Source organism: Meles meles, unplaced genomic scaffold (assembly GCF_922984935.1).
Source record: "Meles meles unplaced genomic scaffold, mMelMel3.1 paternal haplotype, whole genome shotgun sequence".
Lineage (NCBI taxonomy): Eukaryota > Metazoa > Chordata > Mammalia > Carnivora > Mustelidae > Meles > Meles meles.
Genome location: NW_025721110.1, coordinates 192,215 through 210,351, shown reverse-complemented (window position 1 = coordinate 210,351; position 18,137 = coordinate 192,215). Strand labels below are relative to the sequence as shown.

General features: G+C 48.8%; 1 protein-coding gene across 1 annotated transcript in view; it reads left to right on the top strand.

The window, feature by feature from the left end:
• The window catches only part of LOC123935977 (voltage-dependent N-type calcium channel subunit alpha-1B-like), a 122,353-nt gene that overhangs the window by 73,030 nt on the left and 31,186 nt on the right, over window positions 1-18,137 (top strand).

Here is an 18,137-nt window from a genome sequence, read left to right as displayed (position 1 = left end):
TCTTATGGCACGAGAGGCAGCAAGTGACGGGGGGCCACCATGACAGCATTCCACAGTGGAACACTTCGCTACCCCTTGAGCCAGGACCTCTAGATTGGCCAACGAAACTTACGGAGATGATGGGAACTCAGTCTGACGTGGGCAGCCGCAGGGCAGTGAGGGGCCACCCCTGCTCCCCGCTCTTGCTTTCCGGGCCTGTACAACACTGGGACGCCAGCACCATCTCTTGTCTTTCCACTCACCTTGAAGGACGTATCCCAGCCCGGGAGGCAGGTCACTGAGCCGGCACTTAATCTGGGCCTTTAGGAGCCTCTTCCAGGAGGTTCCCACCTCCTGAGGGATGCGGACTGGGGTACGCCCGTGGACCCTGTGTCGCCGGCTCCTGTGTACCTGCCTGTGCGTGCTCTGAGCGGATGTTACGTGGAACCCAGTTGGGTAAATTCGATGCTGGTGCAGGCCAAGGTGCTCCCTCAGCAAAGACAGACCCACACCCAGAGTGGGAGGGATCGCAGTTGAGACAATCCACCGCCACTTCCAGCTGAAATGGTTCCCCCGTAACCAGTTGTCACCAAGTGGCTGGTTGGCAGCCTAAAGCACGGTGTGCCGTAGAGGCCTCCTTGACTTGCACGCACAGCAGGCTGCGTGTTAGGTAGGGCCGTGGCTGGATCGGCTTTGCTGAGAGGGATCCTCCTGAGCTCAGGCACAGCTTTCCCCTCAGCAGGTCACTGCACTCGCAGATCTGCTGTGTGAACATGGGGCTGGTGAGGATAGAGGCTGGCCGTCATCTCTCGGGTCAACCAGCTCAAGGCCTGGTTTTTGGTGCCCTGTGGCTGTGGGTGCTCTGGGTGGGCACTGATGTGTAACGCACGGTCGGCTGGGCCCATCTGGATGCTTTTCCTCAATTTCCGTTCCCTCCGGAGCCGTGGCTAAGCTTTAGCTCCTGCCCGCGGTCTTGTCAGTACCACAGGCAGCTTCTTTGTCCTTCGGGGCCGTGGCTGATCAGGTTCCTCGCCGGGTCCTTCGGGTCGCCTCTGGGTGGGGTTCTAGGGAGGCTGCCCCCGTGTATTGAGCCAGCCGCTTCAGAGATCAGGTTTGAGCTTCTTCTCCCGGCTTTAGGATCATCTCAGGATATGTTGGGGTGGGGGTGAGCTAAGGAAACAGGTGCAGCAAAGGTGAGAGGCCTGGGGCACTGGGCCACCTGTCACGTGACTGTGTCCTCTGAATGTGCTTGGGTTTGGCCCTGGATGCAGCGGTTCCACCATGACACCGATCGTTGGCAGGCCTGCCGCACACACTCCTAAGGACAAGCAGCGGAGCCATGGACACGGCTGTCTCATGGTCAGACACGGTCTCCACCAGGGCCCAGTAGCCAGGAGCGGCCCCTCCCATGGGTGATGTCTTCAGCCAATGGCATGGCCTTGCTCCAGAACTGTAGGTGTTTGCATTGACCTTTCTCTGCGGACTTTCCAGGGACTCCACACGGCGTGTCTGCCTGCCGTGGACGCCCGCACCGTGGAATCTTGCATCTCCCGGCCCAAGTGATCGGGCTTCTGGTACTGCAGCATGGGTCTGCATCTCCCTGCTCTGAGTCCTCTCACACCTGGCAGCTTCGTGTCACGTGATAAATGGCTCAAACAGTATTTCCTCAGTGATGCATGGCATCGTCAAACTCAAGGAAGCCTGCCAGGAGCAGGGAGTGTGAGGTGTGAAAACCAATTTGTCTTGCCTCATATCAGTGATTGTAGTAGTTGTATGCATTAGCTTTCTGCCTAAAATATCATGAAAGATCATCCTAACCCTAAACAAGGTCCTTTTTTTTGATATTTCAACTTTATATTATTTTTCCAGTGTTCCAAGATTCATTGTTTATGCACCACACCCAGTGCTCCTTGCAATACGTGCCCTCCAAATACCCACCACCAGGCTCACCCAACCTCCCACCCCCGTCCCCTCCAAAACCCTCAGTTTGTTTCTCAGAGTCCACATCTCTCATGGTCTGTCTCCCCCTCTGATCTCTCCCCACTCACTTCTCCCCAGCTCTCATTGTCCTCTGTGTTACTCATCTCCACAAGTAAGTGAAACCATGTGGTAATTGACTCTCTCTGCTTGACTTATTTCATTCAGCATAATCTCTTCCAGTCCCGTCCATGTTGCTACAAAAGTTGGGTATTCATCCTTTCTGATGGAGGCATAATACTCCATTGTATATATGGACCACATCTTCCTTATCCATTCGTCCGTTGAAGGACATCTTGGTTCTTTCCACAGTTTGGCGACTATGGCCATTGCTGCTATAAACATTGGGGTACAGATGGCCCTTCTTTTCACTACATCTGTATCTTTGGGGTAAATACCCAGCAATGCAATTGCAGGATCATAGGGAAGCTCTATTCTTAATTTCTTCAGGAATCTCCACACTGTTCTCCAAAGTGGCTGCACCAACTTGCATTCCCACCAACAGTGTAAGAGGGTTCCCCTTTCTCCACAACCTCTCCACAACCTCTTTGTCAATTTTTGCCATTCTCACTGGTGTAAGGTGGTATCTCAACATGGTTTTGATTTGAATTTCCCTGATGGCTAGTGATGATGAACATTTTATTTCATGTGTCTGTTAGCCATTTGTATGTCTTCTTTGGAGAAGTGTCTGTTCATGTCTTCTGCCCATTTTTTTAACGTGATTATCTGTTTTTTGAGCATTTGAGGAGTTCTGTATAGCTCTTGGATATCAGCCCTTTGTCTATATTGTCATTTGCGAATATCTTGTCCCATTCCATGGGTTGCCTCTTTGTTTTGTTGACTGTTTCCTTTCTGTGCAGAAGCTTTTGATCTTGATGAAGTCCCAAAAGTTCATTTTCGCTTTTGTTTCCTGTGCCTTTAGAGGCATATCTTGAAAGAAGTTGCTGTGGCCAATGTCGAAGAGGTTACTGCCTATGTTCTCCTCTAGGATTCTGATAGATTCCTGTCTCACGTTGAGGTCTTTTATCCATTCCGAGTTTATCTTTTTGTATGGTGTAAGAGAATGGTCGAGTTTCATTCTTCTATACACAGCGGTCCAGGTTTCCCAGCACCATTTATTGAAGAGATTTTCTTTTTTCCACTGGACGTTTTTTCCTGCTTTGTCGAAGATTATTTGACCATGGGGTTCTGGGTCCGTATCTGGACTCTCTACTCTGTTCCACTGGTTTATGTGTCTGTTTTTGTGCCAGTACCACGCTGTCTTGGTGATTACAGCTTTGGAGTAAAGCTTGAAATCAGGTAATGTGATGCCGCCAGTTTTGTTTTTGTTTTTCAACATTTCCTTAGCAACTTGGGATCTCTTCTGGTTCCATACAAATTTTAGAATTGTTTGTTCCAGCACTTTGTAAAATGCTGGTAGAATTTTGATCAGAATGGCATTGGAAGTATTAGATGGCTCTAGGCAGTATAGACATTTTTTAAAAGACTTTATTTATTTATTTGACAGATCAAAAGTAGGCAGAGAGGCAGGCAGAGAGAGAGGAAGGGAAGCGGGCTCCCTGCTGAGCATAGAGCCCGATGTGGGGCTCGATCCTAGGACCCTGAGATCATGACCTGAGCCGAAGGCAGAGGCTTAACCCACTGAGCCACCCAGGTGCCCCAGCAGTATAGACATTTTAACAATGTTTATTCTTCTGATTCCTGAGCATGGAACGCTTTTCCATCTTTTTGTGTCTTCTTCAATTTCTTTCATGAGCCTAAACAAATTCTTGAAGTGAATAGAAAAAGAGTGAACACCCCTAACTACTGATATGAGACTAGTACAACCTGGACACCAGAATTATTTAAAAAGCAGAATATAATAAAGGAAGATCATACTCCATGCTCATTCATTAACACTGAGTAGAATGCGTTAGGGAGTCTAATTTAGATTCACAGATCAAAGGATACTGTTAATGTGGTCCTGTCATTGGTGCAGAGAAGATGTTCAATAAAACTCAATTGTATTCATGATGGAAATTACTAGCAATGTAGGAATTATTGACTTGATGAAGAGAATTTACCAAAACTCCTGCACTAACATCATACGATGCTGGAATTTGGAAAGAATTCCCTTTAAAATTAGGAAAAGACCATACCATAAGCTCTCCTTCTTTTCAACATTGAACTTCAGGGCCTGGTTGCTTCAGGAAAGTGAATGTCAGCCCCATGAGGATAGAGGTGTTTGTCCGGATCACTGCCACGTTCCAGGGATTGGGTGTTTGGTAGGCACTTGTTGAGTGAACGAGACAAGAAAAATAAGTAAAACACCCAAGTATTAAAACAGAAATAGGCAAAGTTGCTATTACTCCTAGATAACATTATTATCTGTAGATGAGATCTGGAATCTTCTCGAGCCAAGAAGAGCGTTCAGCACGGCTGCTGCGTGGAGCGCCCGAGTGAGTGGTTGTCTGCAGATCATGGCCGCACCAGCCGTCCCACCCATAGCCTGACGACATCCGAACACAAGATCCTTATGTGGAAAAGTCCTAACCCTCAGTGACAGATAGGAAAGGAGACTTAAGTAGATGGTGTTAGCACGTCAGTACTAAATAGTGTCAACTTCAGAGATGGTTCTGCCCAAATTGATCTGTAGATTCAATGTAATTTCAATAAGTGAATTTGTTTTTGTTTTGGAAATTGGCAAGTTGCTTCTAAAATTCATCAGAAAGGGCAAAGGCCCCCTAAATACTCAAGATCCTTAAGAAGCAGAGGGTGCTGCTGGGGCAGTGGGCGTGGAAAGGTGCTGTTCTTGTTGGTGATAAGACTGTGGTGCTGGCTTGGGGGAGAGTAAATGAGCCAATGGAAGGAATCAAGCACTTAGAGTCGGAATCACTCGTGTATGGAAACTTGATATATGACTGTGCTGCTTAGTGGTGAGATAATTCAACAATCGATGCGGGTATAATGATGATCAACATAGTGAAAGATGGAAATCGGATCTTCATCCATTCACAAAAAAGCTATTTCAAATGGATGAAAATACTTAAATACAAGAGGAAAAACTTTAAAACTCTTAGAAGAGAATACAGGAGATTCTCTTTAAGACCTCAGGATAGGGACCGATTGCTTAAGCAAACTATAGGAAGCACCATCCATAATTGAAAAGAAAATTCTGTAAGATGAAGAGTTTCTGTTCATCAAAAGAAGAAAGGGCAATCCATGAAGAGGAAGGGGGTATTTGCATCACATTCCTTCACTTATCTGTTACGAATCCCTTATAAATTAGAAATGGATGAACCCATTATCCATTACCAATATTTATGCACTGCCTGTCACGTGGTAAGCAGTATTCTAAGTGCAGGGACAAACGATGAACATCTCTGAGTTTCATTCCAGTAAGAGAGACGCAGTGTCACACAATGAGAGGCACTGGGAGAAGGCAAAGCCGTGAAGGGTTATGAGGCACGGGACTGGGGGGCGGGGCTTTGGTGGCTGTGTGCCCAGAGGAGATGCCACTGACTTGGTGACCTGCCAGGGAAGATGTCTGGGTCTGTGAGGACGTGGAGCCGGGCGCCTGGGGCAGCGGCCCCGAGCCTCACCCACCTGCACCTGCTGCGTGACGAGGGGCGGGGGAATGGGGAGAAGGGAAGGATTTGCAGTCGCAGTCAGTTTGGGATTTTATTTAGAGTGAGGTAGGAAGAGGAGGGACATGATCTGCGTTTTCAGACCAGACGTCTAGCGGAGAGTGTAGTACAGGGCACAGACAGAAGCAGCTAGGTGGGTTAGGGCTTAGCTGGTCATCCCAGAAGCAGACCCCAAGACAGTTCAGTGCAAGTCATTCATTTGGGAGGTGACCTCAGGAATACCAGGGAGCAAGGAAGTGGGCCAGGGGAGGGAGGCGGCCGGAGCGCCTTGTACTCCGAGGGCAGTAACCACTGTGGGTCCTCACTGGGAGCCCTGAACCTCCGTTATCCCCGCAAGCGGCAAGGCGACCGGTCTTTTTCAGCAAGTGCTGTCAGCCACTAGCCGAAGGCTGCTGGTGCGGGGAGGCCATGGAATGTTAATTCTCAGACACCTGTGTCCTGGTCTGGGAGAATACGAGCGCCACGCAGGGGACCCGGTGGAGGGGCTGGGGGCTTGGGCTCAGGTGAGAGGCCGTCGCTCTGGATGTGTTTTCCAGTAGAGCTGCGGCGTAGCAGCGCTCGGTGACAGCTGAGGCAAGAACGGCGTCCGATCTGAGCACGGGGACGTGGGTTGGCTGTCATTGGAGTGGGAAAGACTGGGGGGACCAGGTTGGTCGTGCACCGTTTGTACATGTGGTCTGGGTGCAGCGTGCGCGCGTTAGGGTGGGTCGCCTGCTGGCCTTCCAAAGGATTTTTCCAACAGGCCGTTGGACAGATGTGCCGGGAGTTTGGAGGAGACATTCATGCCAGTCCTACGCTGGGGAACCATGAGCCTGTAGGGGCAGATCAGAGCCGTGAGACTGGATGAGGTCAATGACAGAGAGCAAGAATGAGCTCCTCGGGCCTCGGTTGTACCGACATCGATTGACAAAGGCGTGGTCGGAGGGCCGAGAGGTTTTCTGAACCATTAGTGAAGTTAGTGTCCAGAATGTGCAAGGCCCTTCAGTGAATCGTTAAGAAAAACAGAAGCAGGGATCGGTCAAGATGGCAGAGAAGTAGCAGCCTGAGACTACATCAGGTAGCAGGAGATCAGCTCGATAGCTTATCTAAACATTGAAAACACCTACAAATCCAACGGGAGAGCAAAGAGAAGAAGAACAGCAACTCTAGAAACAGAAAATCAACCACTTTCTGAAAGGTAGGACTGGCGGAGAAGTGAATCTAAAACGACGGGAAGATAGACCGCGGGAGGAGGGGCCAGCTCCTGGCAAGCGGCAGAGGAACGGAGCACAAAATCAGGACTTTTAAAAGTCTGTTCCACTGAGGGACATTGCTCCAGGGGCTAAACCGGGGTGAAGCCCACGCGGGGCCAGCGTGGCCCCAGGCCCCGCAGGGTCACAGAAGGATCGGGGGTGTCAGAGTGTCGGAGAGCTCGCAGGTATTAGAATGGAGAAGCCGGCTGCAGAGACAGAGCCGAGGACTGAACTCTCAGCTCGGGGTTACCTTGAACTGGTCGCGGGCTGGGTGAGCTCGGAGCACGGCTAGAGGCTGGGGATACGGGAGTGATTGGGTGCTGTCCTCTGGGGGCGCACTGAGGAGTGGGGCCCCAGGCTCTCGGCTCCTCCGGGCCGGAGACTGGGAGGCCACCATTTTCATTCCCGTCCTCTGGAACTCTACGGAAAGCGTTCAGGGAACAGAAGCTCCCAAAAGCGAACCCGAGCCGATTACTTAGTCCGGCCGCCGGTAAGGGCGGTGCAATCCCGCCTCGGGCAAAGACACTTGAGAGTCACTACAACAGGCCCCTCCCCCAGAAGATCAACAAAATATCCACCCAGGACGAAGTTCATCTATCAAGGAAAGCAGGTTCAATTCCTAAGACAGCAGAGCAATTCCAGAGGAGGAGAAAGCAAAGCACGGAACTCATGGCTTTCTCCCCATGATTCTTTAGTCTTGCGGCTACTTCAATTTTTTTTTCTTTTTTCAATTTTTTTCTTTTTTTCAATTTTTTTTCTTTTTTCTTTTTTCTTCTTCTGCTAAATTTTTTAAAACTTTTACCCTTTTCTTTTTTAACATTTTTTGACTAGTTCATCTAAATATATATATTTTTTCTTTCTTTTTTATATTTTTTTATTTGTTTTATTTTTTAAATTTTTTTCTTTCTTTTTTTTTTTCTTTTTTTTTCAGAAGCTGTTTTTATCCCCTTTCTCCCCCCCACAATTTGGGGTCTCTTCTGATTTGGTTACAGCGCATTTTTCTGGGATCTTTACCACCCTTTTAGTAGGTTATTTGCTCCTTCATATCCTCTTATCTGGACAAAATGACAAGGCGGAAAAAATCACCACAAACAAAAGAACAAGAGACAGTACCGAAGGCTAGGGACCTAATCAACACAGACATGGGTAATATGTCAGATCAAGAGTTCAGAATGACGATTCTGAACATCCTAGCCGGGCTCGAAAAAGGCATGGAAGATATAAGAGAAACCCTCTCTGGAGATATTAAAGCCCTTTCTGGAGAAATTAAAGAACTAAAATCTAACCAAGTTGAAATCAAAAAAGCTATTAATGAGGTGCATTCAAAAATGGAGACTCTCACTGCTAGGATCAATGAGGCAGAAGAAAGAATTAGTGATCTAGAAGACCAAATGACAGAGAATAAGGAAGCCGAGCAAAAGAGGGACAAACAGCTACTGGACCATGAGGGGAGAATTCGAGAGATAAGTGACACCATAAGACGAAACAACATTAGAATAATTGGGATTCCAGAAGAAGAAGAAACAGAGAGGGGAGCAGAAGGTCTATTGGAGAGAATCATTGGAGAGAATTTCCCTAATATGGCAAAGGGAACAAGCATCAAAATCCAGGAGATGCAGAGAACCCCCCTCAAAGTCAACAAGAATAGGTCCACACCCCGTCAACTAATAGTAAAATTTACAAGTCTTAGTGACAAAGAGAAAATCCTGAAAGCAGCCCGAGAAAAGAAGTCTGTAACATACAATGGTAAAAATATTAGATTGGCGGCAGACTTATCCACAGAGACCTGGCAGGCCAGAAAGAGCTGGCATGATATATTCAGAGCACTCAACGAGAAAAACATGCAGCCAAGAATACTCTATCCAGCTAGGCTATCATTGAAAATAGAAGGAGAGATAAAAAGCTTCCAGGACAAACAAAAACTGAAAGAATTTGCAAACACCAAACCAGCTCTCCAGGAAATATTGAAAGGGGTCCTCTAAGCAAAGAGAGAGCCTAAAAGTAGTAGATCAGAAAGGTACAGAGACAATATACAGGAACAGTCACCTTACAGGCTAATAATGGCACTAAATTCATATCTCTCAATAGTTACCCTGAATGTTAATGGGCTAAATGCCCCAATCAAAAGACACAGGGTATCAGAATGGATAAAAAAACAAAACCCATCAGTATGTTGCCTACAAGAAACTCATTTTAGACGCGAAGACACCTCCAGATTGAAAGTGAGGGGGTGGAAAACAATTTACCATGCTAATGGGCATCAGAAGAAAGCTGGGGTGTCAATCCTTCTATCAGATCAATTAGATTTTAAGCCAAAGACTATAATAAGAGATGAGGAAGGACACTATATCCTACTCAAAGGGTCTGTCCAACAAGAAGATCTAACCATTTTAAATATCTATGCCCCTAACATGGGAGCAGCCAACTATATCAACCAATTAATAACAAAATCAAAGAAACACATCAATAATAATACAATAATAGTAGGGGACTTTAACACTCCCCTCACTGAAATGGACAGATCATCCAAGCAAAAGATCAACAAGGAAATAAAGGCCTTAAATGACACACTGGACCAGATGGACATCACAGATATATTCAGAACATTTCCTCCCAAAGCAACAGAATACACATTCTTCTCTAGTGCACATGGAACCTTCTCCAGAATAGATCACATCCTGGGTCACAAATCAGGTCTCAACCGGTATCAAAAGATTAGGATTATTCCCTGCATATTTTCAGGCCAGAATGCTCTGAAGCTAGAACTCAATCAGAAGAGGAAACCTGGAAAGAACCCAAATACATGGAGACTAAACAGCATCCTTCTAAAGAATGAATGGGTTAACCAGGAAATTAAAGAAGAATTGAAAAAATTCATGGAAACAAATGATAATGAAAACACAACAGTTCAAAATCTGTGGGACACAGCAAAGGCAGTCCTGAGAGGAAAATATATAGCGGTACAAGCCTTTCTCAAGAAACAAGAAAGGTCTCAAGTACACAACCTAACCCTACGCGTAAAGGAGCTGGAGAAAGAACAAGAAAGAAACCCTAAGCCCAGCAGAAGAAGAGAAATCATAAAGATCAGAGCAGAAATCAATGAAATAGAAACCAAAAAAAAACAATAGAAAAAATCAATGAAACTAGGAGCTGGTTCTTTGAAAGAATCAATAGGATTGATAAACCCCTGGCCAGACTCATCAAAAAGAAAAGAGAAAGGACCCAAATCAATAAAATCATGAATGAAAGAGGAGAGATCACAACTAACACCAAAGAAATACAGACAATTATAAGAACATACTATGAGCAACTCTACGCCAACAAATTGGACAATCTGGAAGAAATGGATGCATTCCTAGAGACATATAAACTACCACAACTGAACCAGGAAGAAATAGAAAACCTGAACAGGCCCATAATCAGTAAGGAGATTGAAACAGTCATCAAAAATCTCCAAACAAACAAAAGCCCAGGGCCAGACGGCTTCCCAGGGGAATTCTACCAAACATTTAAAGAAGAACTAATTCCTATTCTCTTGAAACTGTTCCAAAAAATAGAAATGGAAGGAAAACTTCCAAACTCATTTTATGAGGCCAGCATCACCTTGATCCCAAAACCAGACAAGGATCCCACCAAAAAAGAGAACTACAGACCAATATCCTTGATGAACACAGACGTAAAAATTCTCGCCAAAATACTAGCCAATAGGATTCAACAGTACATTAAAAGGATTATTCACCACGATCAAGTGGGATTTATTCCAGGGCTGCAGGGTTGGTTCAACATCCGCAAATCAATCAATGTGATAGAACACATTAATAAAAGAAAGAACAAGAACCATATGATACTCTCAATAGATGCTGAAAAAACATTTGACAAAGTACAGCATCCCTTCCTGATCAAAACTCTTCAAAGTGTGGGGATAGAGGGCACATACCTCAATATTATCAAAGCCATCTATGAAAAACCCACCGCAAATATCATTCTCAATGGAGAAAAACTGAAAGCTTTTCCGTTAAGGTCAGGAACACGGCAGGGATGTCCATTATCACCACTGCTATTCAACATAGTACTAGAAGTCCTAGCCTCAGCAATAAGACAACAAAAAGAAATTAAAGGCATCCAAATTGGTAAAGAAGAAGTCAAACTATCACTCTTCGCAGATGATATGATACTATATGTGGAAAACCCAAAAGACTCCACTCCAAAACTGCTAGAACTTGTCCAGGAATTCAGTAAAGTGTCAGGATATAAAATCAATGCACAGAAATCAGTTGCATTTCTGTACACCAACAACAAGACTGAAGAAAGAGAAATTAAGGAGTCAATCCCATTTACAATTGTACCCAAAACTATAAGATACCTAGGAATAAACCTAACCAAAGAGACTAAGAATCTATACACAGAAAATTATAAAGTACTCATGAAAGAAATTGAGGAAGACACAAAGAAATGGAAAAATGTCCCATGCTCCTGGATTGGAAGAATAAATATTGTAAAAATGTCTATGCTACCTAAAGCAATCTACACATTTAATGCAATCCCTATCAAAATACCATCCATTTTTTTCAAAGAAATGGAACAAATAATGCTAAAATTTATATGGAACCAGAAAAGACCTCGAATAGCCAAAGGAATATTGAAGAACAAAGCCAAAGTTGGTGGCATCACAATTCCGGACTTCAAGCTCTATTACAAAGCTGTCATCATCAAGACAGCATGGTACTGGCACAAAAACAGACACATAGATCAGTGGAACAGAATAGAGAGCCCAGAAATCAACCCTCAACTCTATGGTCAACTCATCTTCGACAAAGCAGGAAAGAATGTCCAATGGAAAAAAGACAGCCTCTTCAATAAATGGTGCTGGGAACATTGGACAGCCACATGCAGAAAAATGAAATTGGACCACTTCCTTACACCACACACAAAAATAGACTCCAAATGGATGAAGGACCTCAATGTGAGAAAGGAATCCATCAAAATCCTTGAGAAGAATGCAGGCAGCAACCTCTTCGACCTCAGCCGTAGCAACATCTTCCTAGGAACAACGGCAAAGGCAAGGGAAGCAAGGGCCAAAATGAACTATTGGGATTTCATCAAGATCAAAAGCTTTTGCACAGCAAAGGAAACAGTTAATAAAACCAAAAGACAACTGACAGAATGGGAGAAGATATTTGCAAACGACATATCAGATAAAGGGCTAGTATCCAAAATCTATAAGGAACTTAGCAAACTCAACACCCAAAGAACAAACAATCCAATCAAGAAATGGGCAGAGGACATGAACAGACATTTCTGCAAAGAAGACATCCAGATGGCCAACAGACACATGAAAAAGTGCTCCACGTCACTCGGCATCAGGGAAATACAAATCAAAACCACAATGAGATATCACCTCACACCAGTCAGAATGGCTAAAATTAACAAGTCAGGAAATGACAGATGCTGGAGAGGATGTGGAGAAAGGGGAACCCTCCTCCACTGTTGGTGGGAATGCAACCTGGTGCAACCACTCTGGAAAACAGCATGGAGGTGCCTCAAAATGTTGAAAATAGAACTACCCTATGACCCAGCAATTGCACTACTGGGTATTTACCCTAAAGATACAAACATAGTGATCCGAAGGGGCACGTGTACCCGAATGTTTATAGCAGCAATGTCTACAATAGCCAGACTATGGAAAGAACCTAGATGTCCATCAACAGATGAATGGATAAAGAAGACGTGGTATATATACACAATGGAATACTATGCAGCCATCAAAAGAAATGAAATCATGCCATTTGTGACGACGTGGATGGAACTAGAGCGTATCATGCTTAGTGAAATAAGTCAATCGGAGAAAGACAACTGTCATATGATCTCCCTGATATGAGGACATGGAGAAGCAACATGGGGGGTTAGGGGGATAGGAGAAGAATAAATGAAACAAGATGGGATTGGGAGGGAGACAAACCATAAATGACTCTTAATCTCACAAATAAACTGGGGGTTGCTGGGGGGAGGTGGGATTGGGAGAGGGGGAGCGGGCTATGGACATTGGGGAGGGGGGGCGAACCATAAGAGACTATGGACTCTGAAAAACAACCTGAGGGTTTTGAAGGGTCAGGGGTGGGAGGTTGGGGCAACCTGAGGGTTTTGAAGGGTCAGGGGTGGGAGGTTGGGGAAACAGGTGGTGGGTAATGGGGAGGGCACGTTTTGCATGGAGCACTGGGTGTTGTGCAAAAAGAATGAATAATGTTACACTGAAAAAATAAATAAAATGAAAAAAAAAAAAGAAAAACAGAAGCAACCAAATGGAAAAAGGAGCTGAAGGTGTAACTGGGCATTTTGCTAAAAGACTAAGAAACAGAAATGACCAATGAACCTTATTTGTAATTAAGGAAACGTAAAGTGAAATGACATTGAGACGCCCTTTCACACCCTCCGGTTTGTCAGACAGGAATTCCAGCCATGCCGGCGCTTAGCAAGTGTGTCAGCCAGACCCTCCACGCTCCTGCTGGGGAAAGTGTGGCAACCCCCAGAAAGCCAGGTGTAGGCACGCCTGCTGCTCGGGGATTCCCTCTTAGGTCTCGTGCCAGGGGGTGTCTGGGCAGGTGACCCGGAGACCCTCTCATACAGAGTTCGTGGCTACACAGTTCATGGCAGCCCCGAATGCCCCGGTCGTGACCCCCCATGAACAGAGTGCTGCGCCCCACGCACGGGAGGGTGGTGTCTGCATCAGGAGGGAAGCCGCTGAGAAGCAGTTTGCTCACCGTCAGCAAGTCTGCCCAAGTCTGAGAAGGCTGCGTGCAGTAGCGTCCCGTCACAGGTTAAGAGAAGCCAAGTATAGCGTGTTTTCAGAGTTTGAGGTAAGGCAGTAAAGAAAAGGAATTGTTAACAAGAGTTACAGGTAACTACTATGTCTAGCAAGGACAAAGGGAGACAAGAAGGGCTTCGGAAGTCTTGGTGACATTCTGATTTCTTTAAGCGGGGTGACGGATAGATCACATTTCATTCCTTTTCTTTAAAACGTGCATCTATACGTGTATTTATACATGTTCTTTTGTGTATGTGGTATGTGTCATGGTTTTAAAAACTTAATCCAAATACTGTGGGGAAAAGTTCTGAGCTGCCACTTTCATGCAGAAACCACGGATGTTTGTCACCCAGCCATTGGCATTGTGGCATTGCCCAGGCGCTTCTCATCCAGGAACAGTTTGTACCAGTGTGGTGGCTGGGAGGAGCAAGCTGGCGGCTGATCCCTCCGGGCCTCGTCCTGGGACACAGCAGAGTCTTTGTTCCCCGGGTAGAGGGACCCAGACACCAAGCTCCGATCTGCAAGGACACAGCTCTGGGTTCCTTCGTGGGCGTGTGTCCTCTCAGAGCGGGCAGAATGACGAGCGGGTATCAAGGGTGAGCGTTGCCAGGCATGCAGAGCGCACGATGCCGAAATGTCTTCTGGGGAGACCTCTGGCTCCAGAGAGGCCCGCACACAAGGCAGAGACCTTCTCTAAGCAGGAGGCCCAGGGTCTGTCCCTCAGCTCTTGGACACGCGAGGCCTGGGTGGCTTGTGGTTTGATGGGATCTCCCTTCAAATAAGCCCTCCGTGGTGGCGGCCGTCAGCCCCCGATGCCCAGCAGGGCCGGCGGGAGGACGGAGGTGCCGCTCGGCTCGGAAGCTCCGCTGGCTCTGGCCACTGGCGCTCCCGTCCTTCACCCTGTTCTGCCCAGAGCGGAAAAGATGAAAGGGAGCCGGCGTGTGGATTAGTGGCGTCTTTATTTTTGTTCATGTGTAGTCACTCCGTGTGTTACTTCGTGAACGTACTTTTTTTCCTGAGGCAAAAATATGAGTGTCAGTTCCCACCTCCCACTTAATCCAAACAGAGCAATAGCCTTCACCAGGGTCGTGTCCAGACAGCATCCCCAGGGAAGCATAAAACTGACATTGATTTCTTCGCCTGGAAATAAAAACACACGTGTCTGTGAGTCGTCTTTGGGTCTGCGTTACAAACAGGAATGCAAACGAGCGCCACCCTGTCTGCATAGCCTCCAGATTTCCGAAATATTTGAGCTGGTGCATTTTCAGCAAAATGTGCGAAGTTCACTAAAACCCTAAAATCTTCCAGTGAGGTATTCGAAGTTCGAGTTTTTGCTTCTGTTGGTGACTCATTTTCTCTTTTGTTTTCGGTTTTTGTTCTTGATTCACCGTAAACTGCCTGCTGACTCACGCCACCCAACCGACATACGATGCGAAAACCATGTCTCCGTCTGTATGTTGTGCACCTGCTGCTCAAACATCCCAATTTGTAAATAACACGCAAACACCCATCCATGAAAACGTCACATATAGGAAACGGTTGGCTTCATGACTTTAAACAGTTCTTACAACTCCTTGCTTTGCTTGCTCTGCTCCTGTTCCCTCCCCTGTGAGGCCTCACCACTGCTTCCTGAGGCGTGTGGCCAGAGTCTGGCAGTCCCCATCCCCTCTGGTCTCTTCTCCTCAGCATCTGGGGTCCAGTGGGGCTTCCGAGGGCCCTTCCGGGGACTGTTTGATTCAGGAACTGGCCTTGGTCTTCTGAGCCGAGTGGGTCAGTGCCCAGCCAGTTCTTCCTGTTGGGACTGGGTTCAGAATTGGAGGGATGTTGTAGGGCATGAGGTTTGACCTGCTCCTGTGGAGTCCATGGTTTCTCTGGTACCATCTCCCTTCTGCTCTGTCCCCATCGAACCCACATGCAAGGTGGTTCTCCCAGTGGCCTCTGGCGATGCCTCCTATAGTGTTCTTCCTGGACTTGCCCTTCCAGGGGGAATCCGCTCTGGGCCTCGGGGCTGGAGGGGATCGGAGATTGTGTCTCCGTGATTCAGAAGGGGTCGTGTAAGGCCTGATGGAGCGGGAAGAGGGTCTGTCCCCAGAGACAGAGCACCTGGCTCCTGCGTCCAGCCTTCCCTGGCCGGCTCGTGCACGCTTGCTCCGTGGGCTCGTGCGGGCTGCGGTGGCGTGAACTGGGCCTTCCCCCAGGCCTTCAGGAGTATCTGACGGGAGAGCAAAGACACCAGGAGCTGACGAAACTGAGGCTGTGACTGGAAGTTCATATAAAGTAGCAGGTCTTGAGATCCTGTTACAGAAAGTGAACATTAACGATCAGGTATTTCACAAGTGGAGGAGATCTTGAGGTTTTGAGAAGATGCCATTTGATGCAGAAATATTCGAGTCGCTCGGGCCCCTCCATGGCCGTTCCCTATGCCCTTGGGAAGAGCCCCCGCCCCTGTGCCCTCCCTCTTCAGAGCACACAGTCACATGACACGCTGAGCACATTGGGGTCTGTTTCTCCTCATGGTCCCGCCAGGAAGAAGCCAAGCAGGAGAGCAGTCTGTCGCTCACTTGCTGCCAGTGTGGAGTGTGGCACCCAATAGATGTGCACGGGGCGCAGGGAATGCCTGTTGGGGCCTGGGGCCCCTCTTTGTGGGGGGGTGGGTCACGATGCCTGGCGTGCCTTTAAATCCCTCAAATCTCTGATTCCCCAGCATCTGGGCACAGCGTCCTAATGTCCACATCTTGTGGGTGAGGAAGCCAGGGGCTCAGAGGAGCTGGGGACAAGGGTACCCTCAGGGTGAACCATGCGCCACATTGTGGATCACGATAATGCCTCTTTGGGGTGCCTAGACCTTCCCAGTGCCGAGGCAGGTGGCAGTCAGGAAGGGCCTGGCTTTGAAAGAAGGTGCTTGGGGCTCTCTGGTGTGACAGGAACCATGGACTCTGGGAGGATGGGGCAGGCCCTTCCTTTCCACCACCGAGGGGCTGGCTGAGGCCAGAGGTGACTACGGGTGGCCGTGGGGAGGCTGCCGTGTGCTTGCTGCCCCGCCCCCCGTTCTCCCGCATGCTTGCTCGCATGCTGGTGCCGGGCAGCTCCCGCCCTGCTGCGGCCCCGGGGTACCCGTGCTTGGAGTATCTGTGGCTGCTGTCACCATCCGTCCTCATGGCTCTCTCAAGCTGTGTGTCTGCGCCCCCCCACCCCCTCCCGAGTGCCCCCTGGAGCCCTGAGAAAAGACGTCTGGGGGGAGGGGTGAGAGCTTGAGTCTCAGAAAAAGTAGGTGGGGACGTGTGAGCTCCGCGTCGGTGCACTGACGGTGCACACGACCAGTGCCCTCCCCTGCCTTGTCCTCCGTCCCTTCTTTCTCACCCAGAGCCTCTGTTTCCCCCAGAATCTCTCGGTGCCCGTGGCCTGAGCAAAGTCCTTTGGGCTGGGCAGACGCTGACTGTGTTGTGACAGTCTTGGGCCCTCCAGACGCAAGTGGGCGGGTGCGGTCCATGTGGGGACCTCGGAGGAGGCACTTGGCGGCTCGTTCGCCTTCCTCGGCTTTACTGCCTCACGCGGAGGATCTCCCAGCGCTGTAATGAGGTCACCCTTCCACGGCTGTGCCGTGCTCCGGAGCCGACTGGCTCCCCTGCAAGCCTGGGGCCCGCAGGGCGGGTTGGGTGTGTCCCGCACTGGGTGTCCCTTTCCCAGCAGCTGAGGGAGCGGTAGGCAAGCCCGTTCGCCCTCCAGGGTCCCACCCCACGGCCCACTTCTGCCTTTTGCTGATCCAGACCCTAGTCCGCACCTCCTTGTGAGCACCAGCCTCCTCCCTCCTGGCTCCCACCTCTGCCGCCAGCAGACAGACTCCAGTCCCCAGCACCCCCCACCCGGTGGGAAGCAAAGGGGCAGACAAGGCTGGGTGGGGGCCTCCGTCCTCAGAAGTAGGAGTGAGACCTGCCTGTCCACTGAACGCTTCGTCCCAGCCAGGACCAGCTGGGCAGCCCTGGAGGGGGGCAGCCAGCTCTCCCCGCCTCCCCCGGCCCCTGCACGTGCTCTCCCGCTGCCGCTCTCATTGAACATGTCGTGTTCTCTTCTGTCTCCGTCGGACCACTGAATCCGGCGATACGCTGTGTCTAAGCCTGAGCTGCTTGTGTGTGTTAGACACCCAGGGGTCAGGGAGCGGCTGTCGTGCAGGCACCTGGTCTCTAAGCAGACAGAGGCCGGGAAGCTGCCCAGGGCCACAAGCCCCCCTACGTCATCTGCCCAGAGCCGTGCTTCCTGAAAGGGATGGGCTGATAATTCAAGGTGCCCCTGGGCCGGGGTGGAAGGCTCACTGCCCCTCGGATGAGGGAGCCATGCTTGACATCCCGGGATCTCTGCCGCTGGGAGCATTCGTGGATTTCCTGAGTGGCTTCCGTGGTGTGGGCAGTGGGATCGCCCACACTTACCCTTCCCACGGTGACTTGTCGGCAGGCACCATGAGCAGCTCTGGGGGAAAGGTCGGCCCCTCTGCCGGGTCCCAGGCAGGCAGGGGCTTTGCTAGCC